Source organism: Somniosus microcephalus, unplaced genomic scaffold (genome assembly GCF_052327205.1).
Source record: "Somniosus microcephalus isolate GS21.2 unplaced genomic scaffold, FLI_Smic_1.0 unresolved_chr2, whole genome shotgun sequence".
Classification (NCBI taxonomy): Eukaryota; Metazoa; Chordata; class Chondrichthyes; order Squaliformes; family Somniosidae; genus Somniosus; species Somniosus microcephalus.
This window is the reverse complement of record NW_028225180.1, coordinates 58,269,633-58,295,426: the sequence shown is the minus strand read 5'-3', so window position 1 is coordinate 58,295,426 and position 25,794 is coordinate 58,269,633. Positions and strand designations below refer to the sequence as shown.

The window sequence follows — 25,794 nt, the reverse complement described above, 5'->3', positions numbered from 1 at the left end:
ATTTGAGGAAACTTTATTTAATATATTCAAACAAAGAAGCCAGTTTTTATGAAAATAACATGGAAACCAGGCATGCGCTGATGTAATCGGTGATTTTATATTAACACAACACAGAGTCAACAACAATAACTTGCGTTTATATAGCAGCTTTAATGCAATGAAATGTCACAAGGCAATTATCGGACAAAATTCGACACTGAGACACTTATATGGATATTAGAACAGATGATCAACAGCTCGGAGAAAGAGGAAAGTATAAAGAAGCGTTAAAAGGAGGAGGAGACAGAGGTAGAGCTCCGAAGATGTTTAGGGAGGGGATTCCAGAACTTAAGGCCTTGGCGGCTGAAGCCATGGCGCCAATGTGGTGCGATGAAAATCGATGATGAGCAACAGGTCGGAGGAGTGGACTGATTTTGAAGGGTTGTAGCGGCACTTGTTACAGAGTCTGTCTCCTCACTGGGAGAGACACACACTGGACACGTGAAAACTTTTTACAGAGTCAGACTCCTCACAGGGAGTGACACACAATATACACAGGGACACTTGTTGCAGAGCCTGACTCCTCACTGGGGGACACACAGGAATACTGAGTGCAATTTTCAGTGTCCCACTGCAGCCCAGACTGAGCCCCACCCTGGGCCCTTCCTTTCTGTGAATTTCCCCAATGGCCCAATGGGGAACATTCAGCCGCGCATATCCTGAAGAAGCTGCACTGTGGGGCCGGGCAGCTGAGTCTCGGGACCCTGTCGCTGGGCCTCTGAGTTTAAAATGGGAGATGATGCGCTCTCAGCTCGAGGATGTAAACCCGGAGTGTGTCCGCTTAAAGGGGAGGGGCAACAAATCCGTAAAAAAATGGTCATGTAATCAGACCAGTGATGGTAATCAACTGACATTTTCACACATCCACTCTCAATCCGGGTCTGAATTCCCGCAGCGACTCCAGGTTTCTCTTTCCAGTGGAACTAAACTGATTCGCCGCCAACCTGAAAAAGATTGAAGATTAAACAGGAAATAAACAGATTGAACAACAGTGTAAATAACAGGGAGCCTGAGGTTAATATTTCGATAATAACTGCAGGCAAATATTACCCGTAAATGTGACTTAATCACATTTATTTATTACAGTAAACATCAACGCACTCACCAGATACACTTTATAATCTCTTGCAGGTCAGTATAAGGTGGCGGAAAGCGGGGAGAGATTGGTCTGTGAAGGAGTTTGCTCCCATGTTCAGAGTTGTCAGTGACCCATTTGTACTAAGAGCGGAGGCGAGATCCTCGGCACAAGAATCTTCGAGACCGACAGCATTCAGCCTGGGGATCAGAGAGAGAGAAATAACAGGAATCAGGGTAAATCCCCAGAAATTACTAATATCACTATTACTGATACTAATAAGAGAAGTCACACAACACCAGGTTATAGTCCAACAGCTTTATTTGAAATCACAAGCTTTCGGAGTGCTGCTCCTTCGTCAGGTGAAGTGAAGAGATGCATATAGACAAAGATTATATAGTCAGAGAACACTGCCAGATGATTACAGGTAATCTTTCTAACTGCCCTTTATCACACATCGGCAGAGAGATAATTACAGCAATCAAAGGTGTGCATGGTGTCCAAACAGGTCAGTCAGGAAAACATTACATCAAAGAAAAATGAGGTGGGGTCACAAGGGGTCAAATGTTGCAGATGCTGGGGACTGTGTGAAAATCAAAAAACAAACAAGAAATAATTTTTAAAAAAATGTTTTGGTGCAAATCACAGCAGGTCCGGCCGCATCTGTGTAGAGAGAACAAGCCAACGACGACTCGAGTCTGGATGACTCTACGTCAGGTGGGGTTACATGTAGCGTGACATGAACCCTAGATCCCGGTTGAGGCCGTCCTCATGAGTGCTGAGCTTGGCTAACAGTTTCTGTGCGATGATTTTGCGTTGTCGTGTGTCTCGAAGGCCGCCTTGGAGAATGCTTACACAAAGATTGGAGGCTGAATGTCCTTGACAACGGATGAACGGGCACCGCACAACAATTGCCAGGCAGGAGTATTCCCTCCCAGTCGGGGAACACTTCAGCAGTCAATTTTTTTTTCATTGTTTTTCATACAGACCCCAGCATCTGCAACATTTGACCCCTTGTGACCCCACCTCATTGTTCTTTGATGTAATGTTTTCCTGGCTGACCTGTTTGGACACCATGCACACCTTTGATTGCTGTGATTATCTCTCTGCCGAGGTGTGATTAAGGGCCTTTAGAAAGATTACCTGTAATCATTTGGCAGTGTTCTCTGACTATATATGCTGTGCCTATATGCACCTCTTCACTTCACCTGACGAAGGAGCAGTGCTCCGAAAGCCTGTGATTTCAAATAAAGCTGTTGGACTATAACCTGGTGTTGTGTGACTTCTCACATTTGTCCACCCCAGTCCAACACCGGCGTCTCCACATCATGGTACTAATAATACATACACTGATAGACTTGCATCTATCTGTATATATAAAGGAGTTGTTTTGTCTGTTTGTCTGTTTGTCTGTATGTCTGTTTGTCTGTATGTCTGTTTGTCTGTCCGCCATACATTCAAAAGTTATCGAGCGTACCTACACACATGTTATATCAAAAGAAAGCATATCATTAGGGGAGTCTCATAGGTGTATTTACTTTTTGGTCAGACAAAAATTGTCTGGACAGTATACAAAAAACATTAAAAAAAAAGGACAAAATCTGCTCATTAGCGGATGACCAATCCTACCGCTCATTAGCGTTGAGTGACGTGAAGGTTGACCAATCCTACGGGGGGAGCGCGCTGCGTCACGGGGGGGGGCGTGGGCAGGGCCTAATCCTTCAAACTGAAAAGCAACCTATGGCCATTGCTGCGGCCATTGTTGTTTGTGATAGAGCACAGTGAAAGGTGAGGTCCCCTTTTTTAATAAAAATTGATGAGGTTATAAAGTGTATGTTATACAAAGCTTTAAACAAAAATGTTTCAAGGTATTAAAATTGTCATGGAGGTGAGGAAATTGTTGATTCATTAGTATTGACACATGAACCACTGGAGGCAATGTCAGAAACGATGCAGATGGGGATTAAATGACATGAAATATAGATTTCCAGCAAAAAAAAAGTAGGTATTAAAAGAAAAATATATCCATTTGCAAAGGGGACTCGGGCTTTCCCCCCCTTGGCGGTGGATGAGCTGCCTGCAGGCCTCAGGCCTCGAAGCCTCGGCCTCTCCTCGCCAGCCACGGAAGAGCTGGCAACCGCCTGTCCCGCTGGGCCCAATTCCAAACCAGCGGCCCGCAATCACCACCATCTTGGTAAAGGGGGTGGGACGGAGCTAAGCATAGCCACCGCCGCCATCTTGGTAAAGGCAGGCGGGGCGGGAACTCGGTCTTTCCCCGCTCGACTAGGCCACAGGCAAGACGCTGCGATGGTCCAGAGCGGGAGCCGCCATGCACCTCCTTCCCTGCGGCGTCAACCATGCAGCCCGAGTGCCCGACCGAAAGTGAGCAGGGCTCCGGATCACCAATGCCCCACAATCCCCTTTCCCCCTCCTACCACCCCCCCTTTCCCCCTCCCCGCACACCCCTCTTTCCCCCTCCCCCCACAACCCCATTTCCCCCACCCCCCACCCCCTTTCCTCCTACAACCCCCTTTCCACCTCACCCCACACCCCTTTCCCCCTCCCCCCACACCCAACTTTCCCCCTCCCCCCACCCCCCCTTTCCACCCACACTTCCACACACCCCTTTCCCTCTCCCCCTGCAACCCCTTTCCCCCCCACACCCCCTTTCCTCCCCCACCACCTTTACCCCCACACCCCCACCCCCCCCTTTGCTCCCCCTTTCCTCCCCCCACCCCACTTCCCCTCCACACCCCCATTCCTCCCCCCACCCCCCTTTCCCCCACCCCACTTCCCCCCCACCCCACTTACCCTCCACACCCCCATTCCTCCCCCACCCCCCTTTCCCCCCACCCCACTTCCCCCCCACCCCCTTCTTTCCCCCCCACACCCCCCCACACACACCCCTTTCCGCCCCACAACACCCCCCCTTTAACCCCACCCCCCCTTTCCCCCACACATCCCCTTTCCCCCACACATCCCCTTTCCCCCCACACAACCCATTCCCCCCCACACACCCCCCTTTCCCCCACACACAGACCCCCTTTCCCCCCCACCCACCCCTTTCCCCCACCCCTTTCCCTCTCTCCTTCCCTCTCTCTCTCACCTTCCCTCTCTCTCTCTCGCTCTCCTTTCCTCTCTCTCTCCCTCCCTCTCTCTCTGTCTCTCTCTCTCTCCCCCCCAGTCTCTCTTGTCTCTCTCTTCCCCCCAGTCGCTCCCTCCCCCCCCACTCTCTCTCTCCACCCCCCCAGTCTCTCTCTCTCTCTCTTCCCCCCAGTCACTCTCTCCCCCCGAGTCTCTCTCTTCTCCCCCCAGTCTCTCTCTCTCACTCTTCCAACAACAACATGCCCTCAGAAAACCCTCGGCACCACTGGGCACTCCATCTAGTTTATTATAAACACAATCTCACACAGTCTGTTGCTTACCGCAGTTTCTGTATTTTACAGTCAGGGTTCCTCAGAGCCGCAGACATAAGTTTCACTCCTGAAACTCCGAGATTATTATTACCTAGGGTCAGACCCGTCAGTGAACGATTTGTACTGAGCGCAGAGGCGAGATCCTCGGCACAGGAATTTGTGAGACCGACAGAATCCAGCCTGAGATCAACGAGAGAAATAAAAGGAATCAGGGTAAATCCCAATTGTTAATTAATAACACTATTGCTGATTTTAATAATAATGTATGGTGTTTATTAATAATACTTTTACTGACACTAACAATAATGTACCGTGATTATTCATAACACTATTACTGGTACTGATAATAGTGTTCAGTGTTTATTAATAACACTATTACTTGTACTGATCGTAGTGTTCAGTGATTATTAATAACACTATTCCTGATACTAAATTAGTGTTCAGTGTTAATTAATAACATTATTACTGGTAAGATTAATAGTGTTCTGTGTTTATCACTAACACCATCACTGATACTAATTATAATGTACAGTGTTTATTAACAGCACTGTCACCGATACCAGTAATAATGTACAGTATTTATTAACAACTCTATTACTGATACTAATAATAATGTTCAGTGTTAGACATCCCGTTATTATAATCACAATCTCACACAGTCTGATACTTACTCCAGTTCCTGTATTTTACAGTGCGGGTTCCTCAGAGCCACTGACAGCAGTTTCAATCCAGAATTTCGCAGAACATTATTACTCAGGTTCAGAACCGTCAATGATCGGTTTGTTCTGAGAGCGGTGGTGAGATCCTCGATACCAGAATCTGTGAGACCGACTTCATTCAACCTGGGATTCAGAGAGAGAAATATCAGGAATCACGGTAAGTCCCCAGTGTTTATTAATAACACTATTACTGATACTGTTAATAATGTACAGTGTCAGATATCCAGCTATTATAAACACAATCTCACAGTCTGGTACTTACCGCAGTTCCTTTATTTTACATTCCGGGTTGCTCAGAGGCGCAGACAGTCGTTTCACTCCTGAATCTTTCAAGTTATTTATACCCAGGTTCAGAACCATCAGTGTTCGGTTGGCACTGAGAGCGGAGGCGAGATCCTTGGCACAAGAATCTGTAAGACCGACACCTTGCAAACTGCGGATCAGAGAAAGAAATAATAGGAATCAATGTAAATCACCAATTTTTTTCATTAATAGCATTATTACTTCTACTAATAATAATGTACAGTGTGTATTAATAACACTATTGCTGATATTAATAATAATGTAAAATGTTTATTAAAAAATATCACTAATACTAATAATAATCTGCAAAGTTTATAAACAACACCATCACTGATACTGATAATAATACACAGTGGTTTATTACTAACACTATTACTGATGTTAATAATGTACTGTGGCAGAACCACCAGGAGACTCAGGGCAGTTATATATAATTCCTTTAGCAGCAATGTAGTGCAGCTCACGGCTGTACCTTTAATGTATCTGTTAACTGTACTATGGCTTGTTTCCTTTACTCTGCGTGGTGACGTCATGCAGCCCAGCACATGATCTCCCAATGGCGAGAAGAATGTGATGACGTCATGATGTCAGCGACCGGAATATTCTAGTAGTCATCGAGGAGCTTCCAGCAAGACCACACCTGTTTACAGTGTATCCAGCAGTTTACTGTTCAGCTTCGTTTGTTCATTACATTTCATTGTTTTTGATTCTCTGAGTCGATCTCAATTCTTCAGTTAGGAACCTCCATTCCTACATTGTTGACCCTGACTTCCGCGAACGATTTTTGTTGAAGTTTCAACATGGACACGAACGCCGTTACCCTCAAACTGCCGCAATTTTGGGAACAACAACCAGCTGCGTGGTTCCTCCAGGTGGAAGCCCAATTTGCAATCCAGGGAATAGTAGTGGATCCAACCCGTTACTATTACGTGGTCTCTGCCCTCAACAGCGCCATGGCCTCGCAGGTCATCAACCTCCTTGGGAGTACACCAGACGAGGGCAAGTATGAAGCTTTAAAGGCGCGGTTGCTGCAGGTTTTTGGCCTAGCAAAGTCGGAGCGCGCTCGCAGACTTATCTCCATGCCCGGCCTCGGGGACTCGAGACCATCTGAGCTCATGAGCCAGATGCTCACGCTCTTGGGTTCGGAATCGGAATGCTTTCTGTTCCGGGAGTTGTTTCTCTGCCAGCTGCCAGAACCAGTTCAGACGGCGCTGGCCAATTCCGCGATCGTGGACTGTGCCGAATTCGCTGCAGAGGCGGATAAAAAATTTCTGGTAACCCAACAGGGCTGCGCAGCCATGAGGTGCTCATCCCCCACAAGGGCGGCGCCGACCCCCCCGCCGGCTGGCTGGTGCTCATACCACGCTCGTTTTGGCGCGAAGGCCAGATGCTGCCGCCCTCGATGCTGTTTTTTGCCAAAAAAAATCTTCATCAAACCGGCGGTGTCAGGGAAGGAGGACCGTGCCTAAGGGACACGCCGGAGTGGCAATGCCCATTGGTTCCACTGGAGAACTCCTTTACATCACAGACTCCCTGTCAGGTCGACGTTTTGTCTGCGATACCAGCTCCCAGTGTAGTATCCTGCCTGCGTCGAATCTGGATCTTCAGATAGGCGGCCACGGTCCCGCACTCGAGGCAGCTAATGGTGCGGCCATCCGCACGTTTGGAAAGCGTAGGGTCCAGTTGTGTTTTGGCGGCCAGCATTTCGTCTGGGAGTTCGTCACAGCCAAGATCTCGCAGGCCATCCTTGCGGCTGATTTTCTTTGCGCCAACGGTTTTCTCATCGACGTCCAGCACTGCCGGTTGGTCAAAGCGGCTACTTTTCATTCGGTCCCTTGCCACCGCGGCACCGCCATGTCGTGGTCCATTGCCTGTGTGTACCCATCTCCGGATGAGTTCTCTCATCTCCTCGGTGAGTTTCCGGAGCTCACCAGACCCACTTTTTCTTCCTCAGTCATGAGGCACAGTGTGACGCACCACATTACCACAACAGGATCCCCAGTTTATGCACGAGCTCATAGGCTGGAACCCAGCAAACTCGTGGCCGTGAAGGCGGAGTTCCATACAATGTAGCGGCTGGTTATTATTCAGCGATCGAATAGTCCATGGTCTTCACCTTTACACATCGTCCCTAAACCAGGTGGCGGATGGCGGCCATGCGGCGACTACAGACACCTGAATGAAGCTACTACACCAGATCGATACCCCATTCCTCACATACAAGATTTTTCGGCCCATTTGGCAGGAAACTCCATCTTTTCCAAAGTGGACCTCGTCCGTGGGTATCACCAAGTGCCTGTTCATCCCCAGGATGTTCCCAAAACAGCTGTCATCACACCTTTCGGGCTTTTTGAGTTCCTTCGTATGCCATTTGGGTTGAAGAATGCAGCACAAGCCTTCCAACGTCTCATGGATTCAGTACTCCGTGATCTTCCGTTCATCTTCGTCTACCTAGACGACATCCTAATTGCAAGTACCAACAAGGGAGAGCACATTACGCATTTGCGTTCCCTTTTCACACGCCTCAGACAGCATGGCCTAATCATCAACCCGGCCAAGTGCCAGTTTGGCTTGCAGAGCATTGATTTTCTGGGACACAGAATCACCTCAGAAGGCGCCGTCCCGCTGCCATTGAAGGTGGAGGTGGTTACCTCGTTCCCCCGACCTCAGATCATCTGGGCACTCCAAGAATTCCTGGGGATGGTCAATTTTTACCATCGTTTCGTCCCCAAGGCAGCCCTATTGATGCAGCCTTTGTACGAGTCCCTGAAGGGTAAAGCGGGTAATGACCCCCATCTGCTGGACAGCCCAGATGAACCAGGCGTTTGTCAACACTAAGGGTGCTTCAGCTGCTGTGTCCATGCTGGCACATCCTCTTCCGGGCGCCACCATCGCCCTTACCATGGACGCATCTGACTATGCCATTGGGGCAGTGCAGGAACAATGGGTCAACGGCACGTGGCAGCCGCTGGCACTCTTCAGCCGCCAGCTGCGGAAAAATGAATGCAAATACAGTACCTTTGATAGGGAATTGTTAGCTCTTTTCCTGGCTATCCACCATTTTGGCTTCATATTGGAGGGACGCCCATTTACTGCTTTTGTGGACCACAAGCCGCTGACGTTAGCCATGGCCAAGACAGCTGAACAACGGTGGGCTCGGAAACAACGTCACCTCACGTTCATATCGGAATTTACAACAGACATACTACATGTGTCTGGCAAGGACAACCTCGTGGCGGATTGCCTCTCCTGCGCGCCGGTCCATTCAGTCCACCTGGGAATCGACTATCTTCAAGGTAGGCATTCCTAGAAGAGGTGTGGCAGTGAACCAAACACTAGTACGATAGCAAAATACTGCAGATGTTGGAAATCCGAAATCTACCTCTACACTGTCACCTAACACTCCCAGGGCAGGTAGAGCACGGATTAGATAAAGACTAATTCTCCCTGTACACTATTCCATCAAACACTCCAAGGGCAGGTACAAAACGGGTTAGATACAGAGTTAAGCTCTATTTACACTGTCCTGTTAATCATTCATAAGAATGTTACAGCATGGGTTAGATACAGAGTAAAGCTCCCTCCACACTGTCCATCAAACACTCCCATTGAAGTTACAGCACTGGTTAGATAAACTGTACGGCTCCATCTACACTGTCCCATCAAACACTCACAGGTCAGGTACAGCACGGGTTAGATACAGAGCAAATCTCTCTCTACACTGTCCCGTCAATCGCACCCAGGCAATGTACAACATGGGTTAGATACATAGTAAAGCTCCCTCTACACTGTCCCTTCAAACACTCTCAGGTCAGGTGCAGCACGGGTTAGATTCAGGGTAAAGCTCCCTCTACACTCTCCATCAATCACTCATAGGGCAGATATTACACGGGTTAGATACAGAGTAAGACTCGCTGTACACTGCCCTAGGAAACATAGCCAATGAAGGTGCAGTGTGGCACAGATACATGTTAAAGCTCCATCTACACTGTCACATCAAACACTCCCAGGGACGAAGCAGCACTGGTTATTTAAACATTAATATTCCTTCTAAAGTGACACATCAATCAGTCCCAGGTCAAGCACAGCACGGGTTAGATGAAACGAAAAGCTACTCAACACTGTCCCATCAAACACTCCCAGGGCAGGGACAACACGGACTTCATACAGAGTAAATCTCCCTCTACACTGTCCCATCAAACATTCCCAGGGCAGGTTACAGCACGGGTTAGATACAGAGTAAATCTCCCTGTACACTGTGCAATTAAATAGTCACAGGGCATGTTACAGCAGGCGTTAGGTAAAGTCAAAAGCTCACTATACACCTTCCAATAAAACACTCACAGGGCAGGTACAACACGTGTTAGATACCGAGTAAAGCTCCCTCTACACTTTCCCATCAAACACTCCCAGGGAAGGTAGAGCATGGGCTGATACAGAGTAAAGCTCCTTCTACAAAATGCCATCAATCAAGCCCAGGGCAGATACAGCATTGGTTAGTTACAGAATAAAGCACCCTCTACACTGTCCCATCAAACACACGCCGTCCAGGTACAGCACGGGTTAGATAAATAGTGAAGCTCCCTCTTCAATGTCCCATTGAACACTCTTAGGTCAGGTACAGCACGTGTTAGGTGCAGTTTGAAGCTCGCTCTACACTGTACCATCAATCACTCATAGAGCTGGTAAAGCTCTGGTTAGATACAAAGAAAAACTGCCTCTACACTGTCCCATGAAACACTCCCAGAGAAGGGGCTGCACGGACGAGACACAGAGTAAAGCTCCCTCTACACTGTGCCATCATACACTCACTGTGCAGGTACAGCACGGGAAAGATATGTAGTAAAGCTTCCTCTACAATGCCCCATCAAACACTCCTAGGGCAGGTACAGCACGGGTTAGATGCAGAGTAAAGCTCCATCTTCACGGTCCCATCAAACTCACCCATTGAAAGTACAGCACGGGTTAGATACATATTAAAGCTCTCTCTACACTATTCCATCAAACACTCCCAGTTCAGGTAAAGAGCGAGTTAGATTAAGAGTAAAGCTCCCTCTACAATGTCCAATCAGCACTCCCAGGGCACAGACAGCTCGGAATAGATTAAGAGTTATTCTCCCCCTACATTGTCCCATCAAACTTTCCCAGGCAGGTACAGCTCCGCTTAAGTACAGAGTTAAGCTCCCTCAACACTGTCCCATGAAACACTCCCAGGGCAGAGATTGCACGGATGAGATACAGAGTAAAGCTTCCTCTGCACTGTCCCATGAAACACTCTGTCGGAAGTTATGGCAATGTTTAGAGAAAGAGTAAAACGTCCTCCACACTGTCCCATTAAGCACTCGCATGGCAGGTACAGCACGGTTTTGGTACACAGTAAAAATCCATTTGAATTTTACATCAACCACTCCCTGGTCAGCTACAGCACGGGTTAGATACAGAGTAAAGCTCCCTTTACACTGTCCCATCAAACAGAGCCAGGGCAGATAAAGCACGAATTAGATACAGAATAAATTTAACTTTATACTGCCCCATCCGACACTCCCAGGGACGGTACAGCAGGGGTTAATTACAGAGTAAAATTGCGTGTAAATCGTCACATCAATCACTCCCAGGCCAGGAGCAGCAGGGGTTAGATGAAGTGTAAAGCTTCTTGTACACTGCCCATCAAACCCGCCGAGGGCAGGGACAACACGGACTAGATACAAAGTAAATAGCCCTCTAAACAATGCCATCAAACACTCCCAGAGCAGGTACAACACGAGTTGGATACAGTGCAAATCTCCCTCTATACTGTGCCATCAAAAACGAAAAAGGCAGGTACAGTACGGGTTAGATAAAGACAAAACATCCCACAAAACTTTGCCAGCCAACACTCCGAGGGCAGGTGCAGCATGCGTTATGTAAGAGTAAAGCTCCCTCTACACTCTGCCATCCAACAGGTTCAGCATGGTTTAGTTCCAGAGTAGAAATCTGTCAAAACTGTCACCGCAATCACTCCCCGGTCTGCTGCCTCACGGACTGGATAGAAATTAAATCTCCCTTTATACTATGCTATCAAAGACTCCCAGGGCAGATTCAGCATGGGATAGATGCAGACTATATCTCCCTCTACAGTGGTTCAGCAACCAATCCCTGGGTAAGTACAGCAGAGGTTAGATACAAAGTAAAGCTCCCTCTACACTATCCCATAAAATACGCATATGGCATGGACTGCACGGGCAAGACACAGAGTAAATCTCACTCTACACTGTGCAATCAAACACTCCCAGGGCAGGAACAGCACAGGTTACATGCAGAGTAAAGCTCCTTCTTAAGTTCTCCATCAAACACTCCCAGGACATGTTCAGCACTTGTAAGGTACAGACTAAAACTCCCTCTACACTGTCCCATCAAACGCTCTCTGTGCAGGTACAGCACGGGTTTGATACAGAGTAAAGCTCACTTTTCACTGTGCTATTTAAATCTCCCAGTGCAGGTACAACACGGGTTAGATACAGAGTAAAGTTCCCTCTACAGTGTCCCATCAAACTCACCCAGGGCAGGTATAGCACTTGCAAGATACAGAGTAAATCTCCCTCTACAGTTTCCCATCAAACTCTCCCAGGGCAGGTACAAAACGTGTTAGATGCAGAGTAAAGCTTCCTAGTAAAGTGAAGGCTGGGAACTCAACATCCAGGGGTATTCAATATTCAGGAAAGATAGGCAAAAAGGAAAGGGAGGAGGGGTAGTATTACCAGTTAAAGAAGGGATTAACACAATTGTAAGGAAGGATATTAGCTCTGATGATGTGGAATCTGTATGGGTAGAACTGAGAAATAACAAGGGGCAGAAAACGTTAGTGGGTGTGTTATGTAGACCTCCAAACAGTAATGCGGAGGTTGGGGATGGCATTAAAAGGGAAATGAGAGAAGCGTGCAAAAAGGGCACAGCAGTCTTCAAGGGTGACTTTAATCTACATGTAGATTGGGCTAATCAAATTAGTAACAATACTATGGAGGAGGAATTCCTGGAGTGTTTACAGGATGGTTTCCTGGACCAATATGTCGAGGAAACAACCAGAGATCAGGCCATCTTAGACTGGGTATGATGTAACGAGAAAGGATGAATTAGCAAACTTTTTGTACGAGGCCCCTTGGGTCGGAGTGATCATAATATGATCGAATTCTTCATTAAGATGGAGAATGAAGTAGTTGACTCATAGACTAGGGACCTGAATTTAAATAAAGGAAACTACGATGGTCTGAGGTGCGAATGGGGTAGGATTGATTGGGGAATGGCACTCAAAGGGTTGACGGTGGAAAGGCAAAGGCAAACATTCAAAGACCGCATGGATGAACTACAGAATTTGTTCCTCCCAGTTTGGCATAAAAATAAATCAAAAAACGTGACTCAACCATGGCTAACAAGGGAAATCAGGGATAGTATAAGATCCAAGGAGAGGACATATAAATTGGCCTAAAAAGGCAGTAATCCAGAGGATTGGGAGCAGTTTAGGATTCAACAAGGGAGGACAAAGGGATTAATTAAGAAAGGGAAAATAGAATATGAGAGTAAGCTTGCAGGGAACATAAAAACTGACTGTAAAAGCTTATATAGATATGTGAAGAGAAAATGATTGGTGAAGTCAAGCGTAGGTCCCTTGCAGTCAGAATCAGGGGAATTTATAATGGGAAACAAAGAAATGGAAACCAATTAAATACATATTTTGGCACTGTCTTCACAAAGGAGGACACAAATAACCTCCTGGAAATGTCAGGGAACATAGAGTCTGATGAAAGGGAGGAACTGAAAGAATTCAGTATTTCTTAGGAAACGGTGTTAGGGAAATTGACGGGATTGAAGGCCTATAAATACCCAGGGCCTGATAATCTACATCCTAGGGTACTTAAGGAAGTGGTCCTAGAAATAATAGTTGCATTACTGACCATCTTCCAACATTCGATGGAATCTGGAACAGTACCCATGGATTGGAGGGTAGCGAATGTTACCCCACTATTCAAAAAAGGTGTTAGAGCGAAAACGGGAAATTGCAGACTGGTAAGCCTGACATCGGTAGTGCGGAAAATGCTAGAGTTCATTATAAAAGATGTAATGGCAGAGCACTTGGAAAACAATGACAGGATCGGACAAAGTCAACATGGATTTACAAAAGTTAAATCGTGCTTGACTAATCTACTGGATTTTTTTAGGATGTAACTAGTAATTTATAAAGGGAGAACCAGTGGATGTGCTGTATTTGGACTTTTAGAACGCTTTCAATAAGGTCCCACATAAGAGATTAACGTATAAAGTTAAGGCACATGGGATTGGGGGCAAGGTACTGGCTTGGATAGAGAACTGGAAGGCAGATAGAAAGCAAAGCATTGGAATAAATGGTCCTTTTTCCGAGTGGCAGGCAGTGACTAGTGGGGTACTGCAGGAATCGATCCTTGGCCCCCAGCTTTGCACAATATATATTAATGATCTAGACAAGGGAACTAGATGTAGTATCTCCAAATTTGCAGATGAAACAAAGCTGGGTGGGCGTGTGTGCTGTGAGGAGGATGCCGAGAAACTACAGGATGATTTGGACAGGTTGGATGATTGGGCAGAAGCATGGCAGATGCAATATAACGTGGATAAATGTGAGGTTATCTACTTTGGTGTCAAAAACAGGACGGCAGATTATGATCTGAATGGCAATAGATTGGGAGAAGGGGAAGTGCAACGAGGCCTGGGTGTCCTTGTGCACCAGTCGCTGAAGGTAAGCATGCGGGTGCAGCAGGCGGTTAAAACTGCAATTGGTATGTTGGCCTTCATAGCGAGAGGGTATGAGTACAAGAAGAAGGATATCTTGCTGAAGTTGTACAGGGCCTTGGTGAGACCACATCTTGAATGTTTTGTGCAGTTTTGGTCGCCTTACCTGAGGAAGGATAGTCTTGCCATGGAAGGAGTTCAGCGAAGATTCACCAGGCTAATACCTGGGATGGCAGGAATGACGTATGAGGAGAGATTGGGATGATTGGGCTTGTACTCGCTGGGGTTCGTCAGGGGATCGCATTGAAACTTAGAAAATTCTGGCAGGACTGGACAGTCTAGATGCAGGGAGGATGTTCCTGATGGTCGGGGAATCCAGAACCAGGGGTCACAGTCTAAGGATAAGGGGTAGGCCTTTTAGGACAGAAAGGAGGAGGAATTTCTTCACCCAGAGAGTGGTGAACTTGTGGAATTCTCTACCACAGAAGGCAGTAGAGGCCAATTCATTAAATATATTCAAGAAGGAGTTGGATATATTTCTTAAGGCTAAAGGGATGAAGGGAATGGGGAGGAAGCGGGAACCAGGTACTGAACTTGGAAGATCATCCATGATCACATTGAATGGCAGAGCAGGCTAGAGGGGCCGAATATTCTACCCCTGCTCCTATATTCTCTGTTTCTATGTTTCTTTACACTATCCCATCAAACACTCCCTGGGCATATACTGCACGGTGAGATACAAAGTAAATTTCCCTATATATTGTCCCAGAAATTCGGGTCTCCATGGGTGAGTACGCAAGGGGTACTCAGCTGTAGGCCCAATGGAAGTGCTGGTTTCCTGTATGCACTGTGCATGCACGGGAAATCGGCACTTCCGTTCCCCTGAAAGCAGGGGTTCAGAGGTCGAACGCGTGTGTGGGAGAGGCTGCGCGTGCACGTCAAACTTAGGTTTTTTTTACAGGTTCTCCCGGGAGGGTAAGTCTCCAGAAGTTATACATGTAAAAAGCAGGCGTAAGGCATGCATTTCACAAGATAAGTGGTGAATTAATTAAAATTAAAACATTTTTTCCATATTATTATTATTATTATTATTAATATTTACTTGAAAGAAATGTACATTTATTTTTAGCCCCGTTAGAAAATAAAATTATTTTGTTCAGAAATTTAAGTTATAGTTTAAAATAATTATTTCATGTAATTTATAGTTCATTTAAAAAATATGATGTTTATTTTAAATTTATTTGAAGATTTAGTGATGTTTTGGGGCCCGTAGTATTTATAAGTTTGACAGCACTTCCGGTCAGACTTATGAATGGAGCATTCCATGCTCTGATTGGCTCCCCATGGGCCATGTGATCCCCAGGGACGCATCGAACTAACTGCGCCCCTGGGATACGCACGCACTGTGCGCCGGCAGCTGGACCAGGCCCCGGATCGGAATTCCAAAGGGGCCCACAGCTCAATGGCTGGCGCGCAAGGTAAGTGCAGGCCGGGGGCTTGCACCTGCGGGAAGCCTCCGACCCGAATTTCTGGGCCATTATCACATCAAACACTCACCGTGCTGATACAGCACGGGTTACATATAACGTAAAGCTCCTTCTGCAGTGTCCTTTAAAACAATCCCAAGGCAGTGGCAGCTCAGCCGATATACAGAGTAAATCTTCCTGTACACTGGGCTATTAAACAATCCCGGGGTAGTTACAGCACGGGTAATATAATGATTAAATCTCCCTCTACACTATCCTATCAAACACACTGAGGGCAGGTACAACACGGGTTAGATGCAGAGTAAAGCTCCGTCTAAACTGTGCCATCAAACACACCCATGGCAGGGGTAACACAGCGCAGATACAGGTTAAATCTCCCTTTATACAGCCACTTCAAGCACTCCAAGTGCAGTTTCTGCATGAATTTTATACAGAGTAAATCTCCCTCTAGACTATCACATCAATAACTCCCAGGTCAGGTTTAGCACGGGGTTGATACAGATTAAAGCTGATTATTACTGTGCTATTAAACACTCCCGGGGCAGGTACAGCACAGTTTAAATAAAGGCTAAAGCTCCCTCTACACTTTTCCATCAAACACTCCCTGGGCAGATACAGCACGGCTTAAATACAGACTAATGCTCCCTCTACTCTTTCCCCTCAAACACTCCTAGGGAAGGTACAGAAGGGGATAGATACAGAGTAGAATTCCGTCTAAACATTTCATTATTCACTACCAGGTCAGGTAAATAGAATTCTTTGCGTTAGATAAAGAGAATTCTTTGGACGATTTCTTGGAATGCTTGTGAACTCGTTTCCTGGATCAGGATGTGGAGGAACCAATCAGGAAACAGGCGGTTCTGTATCAGGTACTGTGTAATGAGAAAAGGCGAATCAATAATATTGTGGTAATGGGGCCTTTAGGGACAAGTGAACATAATATGGTTCAGTTTGACGTTAAGTTTGAGAGTGATGTAGTCCAATCTGCAACTAGGATCTGTACTCTCCCATCCAACATTCGCAGGGCAGGTACATCATGGATTCGGTCCAGATTAGACATCCGTCGAAACTGTCACATCAATCACTTCCAGTTCAACTACAGCAAGGGTTAGATACAGAGTGCAGCTCCCTCTACACTGTCCCATCAAAAACTCAGGGCAGGGAGAGCGCAGAAAAGATAGAGTAAATCTCGCTCTACACTGTGCTATCAAAAACTCCCAGGCCAGGTACAGCACAGGTAAAATACAGAATATAGCTCCACTTATACTATGGCATCAAAAACTCTGAGGGCAGATGCAACACAGGTTAGATACAGAGTAACTCTCCCTCCACACTGTGCTGTCATACACTCCCAGGCAGGGAAAACACGGTTTAGATAAAGAGTAAAGTTCTCTTTACACTGCGTCATCAAACACTCCCAGAGCCGGTACAGCACGGGTTAGATAGAGACTAAAGCACTCTCTATATTCTCCCATCAAGCAGTCCCAAGGCAGGTACAACACAGGTTAGATACAGAGTAAGACTCGCTCTACACTGTACTAGGTAACACAACCAATGAAGGTGCAGCGCGCCTTAAATGCATATTAAAGCTCCCTCTACACTGTCGCATCAAACACTCCCAGGGCAGGTAGAGCATGGGTTGATACAGAGTAAAGCTCCCTCTACACAATGCCAACAATCAAGCCCAGGGTAGATACAGCATTGATTAGATACAGAATCCATCATACTCTGCACGGCCCCATCAAACAAATGCCGTCCAGGTACAGCACGGGTTAGATAAATAGTGAAGCTCGCTCTTCAATGCCCCATCCAACAATCTTAGGGCAGGTACAGCATATGTTAGGTGCAATTTGAAGCTCGCTCTACAATATCCCATCAATCATTCATAGGGCAGGTACAGCTGTGGTTAGATACAAAGAAAAGCTGCAACTGCACTGTCCCAGGAAAAACTCCCAGAGAAGGGACTGCATGGACGAGACACAGAGTAAAGCTCCCTCTACAAAGTGCCATCATACACTCGCCGTTCAGGTACAGCACTGGAAAGATATGTAGTAAAGCTAACTCTACATTGTCCCATCAGCACTCCTAGGGCAGGTGCAGCACGGGTTAGATAATGGGTAAAGCTCCATCTTCACGGTCCCATCAAACTCACACATTGATAGTACAGCACGGGTTAGATACATATAAAAGCTCTCTCTACAACATCCCATCAAACACTCCCTGTTCAGGTACAGAGTGAGTTAGATTAAAAGTAATGCTCCCTCTACAATGTCCCATCAGCACTCCCAGGTCATGGTCAGCTCGGAATAGATACAGTGTAAATTTCTCTCAACATTGTCCCATCAAACTCTTCCAGGCAGGTACAGCTTGGGTTAGATGCAGAGTAAAGCTCCCTCTACACTGTCCCATGAAAAACTCCGTGGGAAGGTTCTTCAATGATTAGATAAAGAGTAGAATGTCCTCGGCACTGTCCAATTAAACACTCGCAGGACAGGTACAGCATGGTTAAGGTCCAGAGTAAAAATCCATTTAAATTGTACATCACCCACTCCCAGGTCAGCTACAGCTACAGAGACTAAAGCTCCCTTTACAATTTCCCATCAAACAGAGCCAGGGTAGGTAAAGCACGAATTAGATACAACGTAAATTTCCCTTTATACTGTCCCTTCTGACACTCCTAGGGCCGGTACAGCATGCGTTTATACAGAGTAATGTTCCCTCTGCTCAGGCCCATCCAAAACTCCCAGGGAAGGTACAGCAGGTGTTAGTTACAGAGTAAAATTGCATCTAAACTCTCATATCAATCACTCCCAGGCCAGGAGCAGCACGTGTTAGATGAAATGTAAAGCTTCTTGATCACTGCCCATCAAACCCGCCCAGGGCAGGGACAACATGGACTAAATACAAAGTAAATGGCCCTCTAACCATCAAACACTCCCAGAGCAGGAACAGCACGAGTTGGATACAGAGTAAATCTCCCTCTATACTGTCCCATGAAACACTCCCAGGGCAGGGATTGCACGGACGAGATACATAGTAAATCTTCCTCTTCACTGTCCCATCAAACTCCCCGTGGGAAGGTACAGCAGTGGTTAGATAAAGTGTAAAACGTCCTCCACACTGTCCCATTAAACACTCGCAGGGTAGGTACAGCATGGTTTAGTTCCAGAGTAAAAATCCATTTCAATTGTACATGAATCACTCCCAGGTCAGTCACTTCAATCACACACAGGTCAAGGAACAGCAGGGGTTGGATGAAGCGTAAAGCTTATTGGATACTGCCCATCAAAAGCGCCCAGGGCAGGGACAACACGGTCTAAATACAGAGTAAATGTCCCTCTAAATAATGCCATCATACACTCCCAGGGCAGGTAGAGCACGGGTTGGATACAGAGTAAATCTCAGTCTATACTGTGCCTTCAAACACTCCCAGGGCAGGTAGAGCACGGGTTGGATACAAAGTAAATCTCACTCTATACTATGCCATCAAACACTCCCAGGGCAGGTAGAGCACGGGTTGGATACAGAGTAAATCTCACTCTATACCGTGCCATCAATCACTAAAAAGGCAGGTAGAGTGCGGGTTAGATAAAGACAAAACATCCCACTACACTTTGCCAGCAAACACTCCGAGTGCAGCAACAGCATGCATTATGTCAGTGTAAAGCTCCCTCTACACTGTTTCATCCAACACTCGAAGGCAAGTTCAACATGGTTTAGTTCCAAGTAGAAATCCGGCAAAACTGTCACATCAATCTCTGCCAGGTCAGCTACAGCACGGACTGGATATAAATTAAATCTCCCTTTACACTATGCTATCAAAGACTCCCAGGGCAGATTCAGCATGGGTTTGATGCAGACTTAAGCTTCCTCTACACTGGGCAATCAAACACTCCCCGGGTAAGTACATCACGGGTTAGATACAAAGTAAACCTCTCCCTACACTATCCCATTAAACACTCCCAGGGCAGGGACTGCACGGACGGGATACAGAGTAAAGCTCCCTCTACACTGTGCAATCGAACACTCCCAGGGCATGTACAGTGCGGTTTAGATACAAAGTAAAGCTCCCACTACACTGTCCCATCACACTCTCCCAGTGCAGGAACAGCACAGGTTAGATAGAGAGTAAAGCTCCCTCTTAAGTTCTGCATCAAACATTCCCAGGACATGTTCAGCACTTGTAAGATACAGAATAAATTTCCCTCTACACTGTCCCATCAAAGACTCCCAGGGCAGGTACAGCCGGGTTAAATAAAGAATAAAGCGCCCGCTACACTTTTCCATCAAACACTCACAGGGCAGGTACAACGCGGGTTAGATAGAAAGTAAATCTCCCGCTAAACTATCCCATCAAACAATCACCATGAAGGCACAGCATGGGGTAGATACAAAGTAATGCTCCTACTACAATGTGCCATAAAACACTCCCAGGGCAGGGACAGCTCCACCGAGATATAGATGAAATCTCCCTCTCCCCTGTTGCATGAAACGCTCCCTGTGCAGGTACAGCTCGGATTTGAAACAGATTAAAGCTCACTTTTCCCTGTGCTTTTAAAATCTCCCAGTGCAGGTACAACACTGATTAGATGTGAGTAAAGTACCCGCTACACTGTAGAATCAAACACTTACAGGGCAGGGACAGCACGGATTAGATACGTAGTAAATCTCCCTTACAAGCTTTGCTATCAAACACACCCAGTGCATGTACAGCACGGGTTAGATACAGAATAAAGCTCCCTCTACACTGTCCCACCAAACACTCCCAGGGCAGGTACAGCACGGGTTAGATAGAATATAAAAGTAGGGAGGTATTGCTTCAGTTGTACAAGGAATTGGTGAGACCGCACCTGGAATACTGCAGACAGTTTTGGTGTCCATACTTAAGAAAAGACATACTTGCTCTCGAGTCAGTACAAAGAAGGTTCACTCGGTTAAGCCCGGGGATGAGGGGATGGACATATGAGGAGAGGTTGAGTAGATTGGGACTTTACTCATTGGAGTTCAGAAGAATGAGAGGCGATCTTATTAAAACATATAAATTTGTGAAGGGGTTGGATCGGGTGGATGTGGGGAGGATGTTCCAGATGATGGGTGAAACTAGAATTAGGGGGCATAGTCTTAGAATAAGGGGCTGCTCTTTCAAAACTGAGATGAGGAGGAACTACTTCACTCAGAGTGTGGTAGGTCCATGGAATATGCTGCCACAAAAAGCTGTAGAAGCTACATCATTACATAAATTTAAAACAGAAATAGGGAGTTTCCTAGAAGTAAAGGGAATTAAGGGTTACGGGGAGCGGGCAGGAATTTGGACATGAGTCTAGGTTCGGATCCGTCATGGCCCTGTGGATAGCGGAGCGGGCCCAGGGGCCGTGTAACCTGAACCTGCTCCTATTTCATGTGTCTAATTTTGTTAGGTTCAGGAGATGGTTCTGTGATAGTGGATTGGCGGTTAGGATCAGATCAGCCATGATCTTATTGAATGACGGAGCAGGCTCGAGGGGCCGATTGGCCTAATCTTGCTCCTATTTCTTATGTTCTTATGTTCTTAAAGACTCCCAGGCCTGGTACATCATGGGTAAAATACAGAGTATAGCTCCATTTATACTATGGCATCAAACGCTCCGAGGGCAGATGCAACACAGGTTAGATACAGAGTAAATCTCCCTCAAGACTGTGCCATCAAACACTCCCAGGCAGGGACAACACGGGTTAGATAAAGAGCAAAGTTACCTTTAGACGGTTCCATCAAACAATCCCAGAGCCGGTACAGCACAGGTTAGATAGAGACTAAAGCTCTCTCTATACTGTCCCTTCAAGCACTCCCAGGGCAGGTACAAAAGAGGTTAGATACAGAGTAAAGCTCCCTCTAGACTATAGCATCTAAAATTCCCAAGGCAGGGACCGCACGCAGTAGATACAGGGTAAATCTCCCTTTAAACTGAGCCCTTCAAGCACTCCCAGGGCAGGTACAGCATGCGTTTTTTGCAGAGTAAATCTCCCTCTACACTTTCCCGGCAAACACTCCCAGGGCAGGTACAGCACGGGTTAGATACAGTGTAAAGTTCCCTCTACACTATCCCATCAAACACTCCCAGGGCAGATACAGCACGGGTTTGATACAGTGTAAAGCTCCCTCTACACTGTCCCATCAAGCACTCCCAGGGCAGGTACAGCACATGTTAGATACAGAGTAAAGCTCCCTCTACACTGTCCCATCAAACACTCCCAGGGCAGGTACAGCACGTGTTAGATAAACAGTGAAGTCCCTCTACACTGCCTGATCTTTCACTCATAGTGCAGGTACAGCACGGGGTAAATACAGAGCATAGCTCCCTCTACACTGTCCCATCAAACACTCCCACTGAAGGTACAGCACTAGTTAGATACATCGTAAAGCTACCTCCAAACTTTCCCAGCAAACATTCCAAGGGCAGATACAGCAAAAGTTAGATACTGAGTAAAGTTCGGTCCAAATTATCCCATCAGAAATTCTCAGGGCAGGGAGTATTCGGACCAGATACAGAGTAAATTCCCCTCTACAATGTGCCATCAAAGACTCCCAAGGCAGACACTGCACGGGTTAGTTAAAGACTAAACCACCCTCTACACTTTCACATCAAACACTCCCAGAGCTGGTACAGCACGTTTTAGATACAGGGTAAAGTTCCACCTGCAGAGTCCCATCGATCACTATCAGGGAATGTACAACACGAGTTAGATAAATATTAAAGCTCCCTTTACACTGTCGGATCAAATACTTCCACAGCAGGGACAGCATGGAACTAGATACAGAGTAAATCTCCAACTACACTCTGTAGAGCTCCCTCTACACGGTCCCATCAAACACTCCCAGGGCAGGTACAGCACAGGTTAGGTACAGAGTAAAGCTCCCTCCACACTGTCCCATCAAACACTGCCAGGGCAGTTACAGCACGGGTTAGATACAGAGTAAAGCTCCCTCTACACTGTCCCATCAAACACTCCCAGGGCAGGTACAGCACGGGTTAGATATAGAGTAAAGCTCCCCCTACACTGTCCCATCAAACACTCCCAGGGCAGGTACAGCACGGGTTAGATACAGAGAAAATCTCCCTTTATATTGCTCAATCAAACACTCCCAGAGAAGGTACAGCACGAGTTAGATACAAAGCGAATCTCCCTCAATACCGTCACATCAAACACGCACAGGGCAGGCACCACACGTGTTAGATATAGAGTAAAGCTCCCTCTACATTGTCTTATGAAACACGCACAGGGCAGTGACAGCACGGGTTCGATACAGAGTAAAGCTCCCTCTGCACTGTCCCATGAAAAACTCGCAGGGCTGGGAAAGCACGGATTAGATACAGAGTAAAGCTCCCTCTGCACTGTCCCATGAAACACTCCCAGGGCAGGTACAGCACGGGTTAGATACAGAGTAAAACTCCCTCTACACTGTCCCATGAAACACTCCCACGGCAGGTACAGCACGGGTTAGATACAGGGTAAAGCTCCCGCTGCACTGCCCCATGAAACACTCACAGGGCAGGTACAGCACGGGTTAGATACAGAGTAAAGCTCCCTCTACACTGTCACATCAAACACTCCCCGGGCAGTTATAGCACGTGTTAGATACAGAGTAAAGCTCCCTCTATATTGTCTTATGAAACACGCACAGGGCAGGGACAGTACGGGTTGGATACAGAGTGAAGTTCCCTCTGCACTGTCCCATCAAACACTCCCAGGGCAGGTACAGCACGGCTGAGATACAGAGTAAAGCTCCCTCTGCACTGCCCCATGAAACACTCACAGGGCAGGTACAGCAGGTTTTAGGCCCTGACTAAAAACACGTCTAGGCTGTCACATCATCCCTCCCAGGTCAGCAACAGCACGGGTTATATACAGTGTAAAGCTCCCTTTACACTTTGCCATCAAACACTCCCAGAGGAGGTACAGCATGGGTTAGATACAGAGTATATCTCCTTCTACAATATGCCATCTAAAGCTCCCAGGTCTTGTACATCACGTGTTAGATACAGAATACAGCTCCCTTTGCACTGTCCCATCAAACGCTCCCAGGGAAGGTACAGCATGGTATAGACAGAGACTAAGGTTCCCTCTGCACTTTCCCATCAAACACTCCCAGAGCTTGTCCAGCATGGGTTACATAGAGTCTAATCCTCCATTTCCTCTGTGCCATCAACCAATCCAAGGGCAGGTACAGCACGGATTAGATAGATAATAAAGCTCCCTCTACACTATCCCATCTTACACTCCCAGGGCAAGTGCAACACGGGTTAGACACAGAGTAAAGCATCCTCTACACTGTCCCATCAAACACTCCCAGGGCAGGTACAGCACGGGTTAGATACAGAGTAAAGCTCCCTCTACACTGTCCCATCAAACACTCCCAGGGCAGGTACAGCATGGGTTAGATACAGAGTAAAGCTCCCTCTATACTGTCACATCAAACACTCCCAGGGCAGTTACAGCACGTGTTGGATACGGAGTAAAGCTCCCTCTACACTGTCCTACCAAACACTCCCAGGGCAGGTACAGCACGGGTTAGATACAGAGTAAAGCTCCCCCTACACTGTCCCATCAAACACTCCCAGGGCAGGTACAGCACGGGTTAGATACAGTGTAAAGCTCCCTCTACACCGTCCCATCAAACACTCCCAGGGCAGGTACAGCACGGGTTAGATACAGAGTAAAGCTCCCTCTACACTGTCCCATCAAACACTCCCAGGGCAGGTACAGCATGGGTTAGATACAGAGTAAAGCTCCCTCTACACTGTCACATCAAACATTCCCAGGGCAGTTACAGCACGTGTTGGATACGGAGTAAAGCTCCCTCTACACTGTCCAATCAAACACTCCCAAGGCAGGTACAGCACGGGTTAGATACAGAGTAAAGCTCCCACTACACTGTCCAATCAAACACTCCCAAGGCAGGGACAGCACGGACAGCACGGTCTAGATACAGAGTAAATTTACCTTTACACTGTCCCGAACAGCACTCCCAGTGCAGGTACAGCATGCCTTTTACATAGAGTAATGCTTCCTCTGCACAGTCCCATCCAAAATTTCAGGAATGGTACAGCAGGGGTTAGCCGTAGAGTATAATTCCCTCTAAACTGTCGCATCTTTCACTCCCAGGTTAGGAAAAACACATGTTTATAACACGACTTATAAATTGGCCAGAAAAAGCAATAATCCTGAGGATTGGGAGCAGTTTAGGATTCAACAAAGGAGGACAAAGGGATTCATTAAGAAGGGGAAAATAGGATATGAGAGTAAGCTTGCAGGGAACATAAAAACTGACTGTAAAAGCTTTTATAGATATGTGAAGGGAAAAAGATTGGTGAAGTCAAGCGTATGTCCCTTGCAGTCAGAATCAGGGGAATTTATAATGAGAAACAAAGAAATGGCAGACCAACTAAATTCATACTTTGGTTCTGTCTTCACAAAGGAGGACACAAATAACCTCCCAGAGATGCCGGGAACATAGGGTTTCATGAAAGGGTGGAACTGAAAGAAATCAGTATTTGTAGGGAAATGGTGTTAGGAAAATTGATGGGACTGAAGGCTGATAAATCCCCAGGGCCTGATCATCTATATCCCAGGGTACTTAAGGAAGTGGCCCTAGAAATAGTAGATGCATTGCTGGTCATCTTCCAGAACTCGATAGACTCTGGAACAGTACCCATGGATTGGAGGGTAGCTAATGTTACCCCACTATTAAAAAAAGGTGGTAGAGAAAAAGTGGGGAATTATAGACCGGTAAGCCTGACATCGGTAGTGGGGAAAATGCTAGAGTCTATTATAAAAGATGTAATAGCAGAGCACTTGGAAAGCAGTGACAGGATCGGACAAAGTCAACATGGATTGAGAAAAGGTAAATCATGCTTGACTAATCTACTGGAATGTTTTGAGGATGTAACTGTTAAAATAGATAAGGGAGAACCAGTGGATGTGGTGTATTTGGACTTTCAGAAGGCTTTCGATAAGGTCCCAGATAAGAGATTAGCGTG

General features: G+C 46.7%; 1 pseudogene; it reads right to left on the bottom strand.

Moving 5' to 3' along the window:
* Positions 1–895: 895 nt before the first annotated feature.
* LOC147092696 (NACHT, LRR and PYD domains-containing protein 3-like) overlaps positions 896–25,794 on the bottom strand; it is a 62,303-nt pseudogene continuing 37,404 nt past the window's right edge.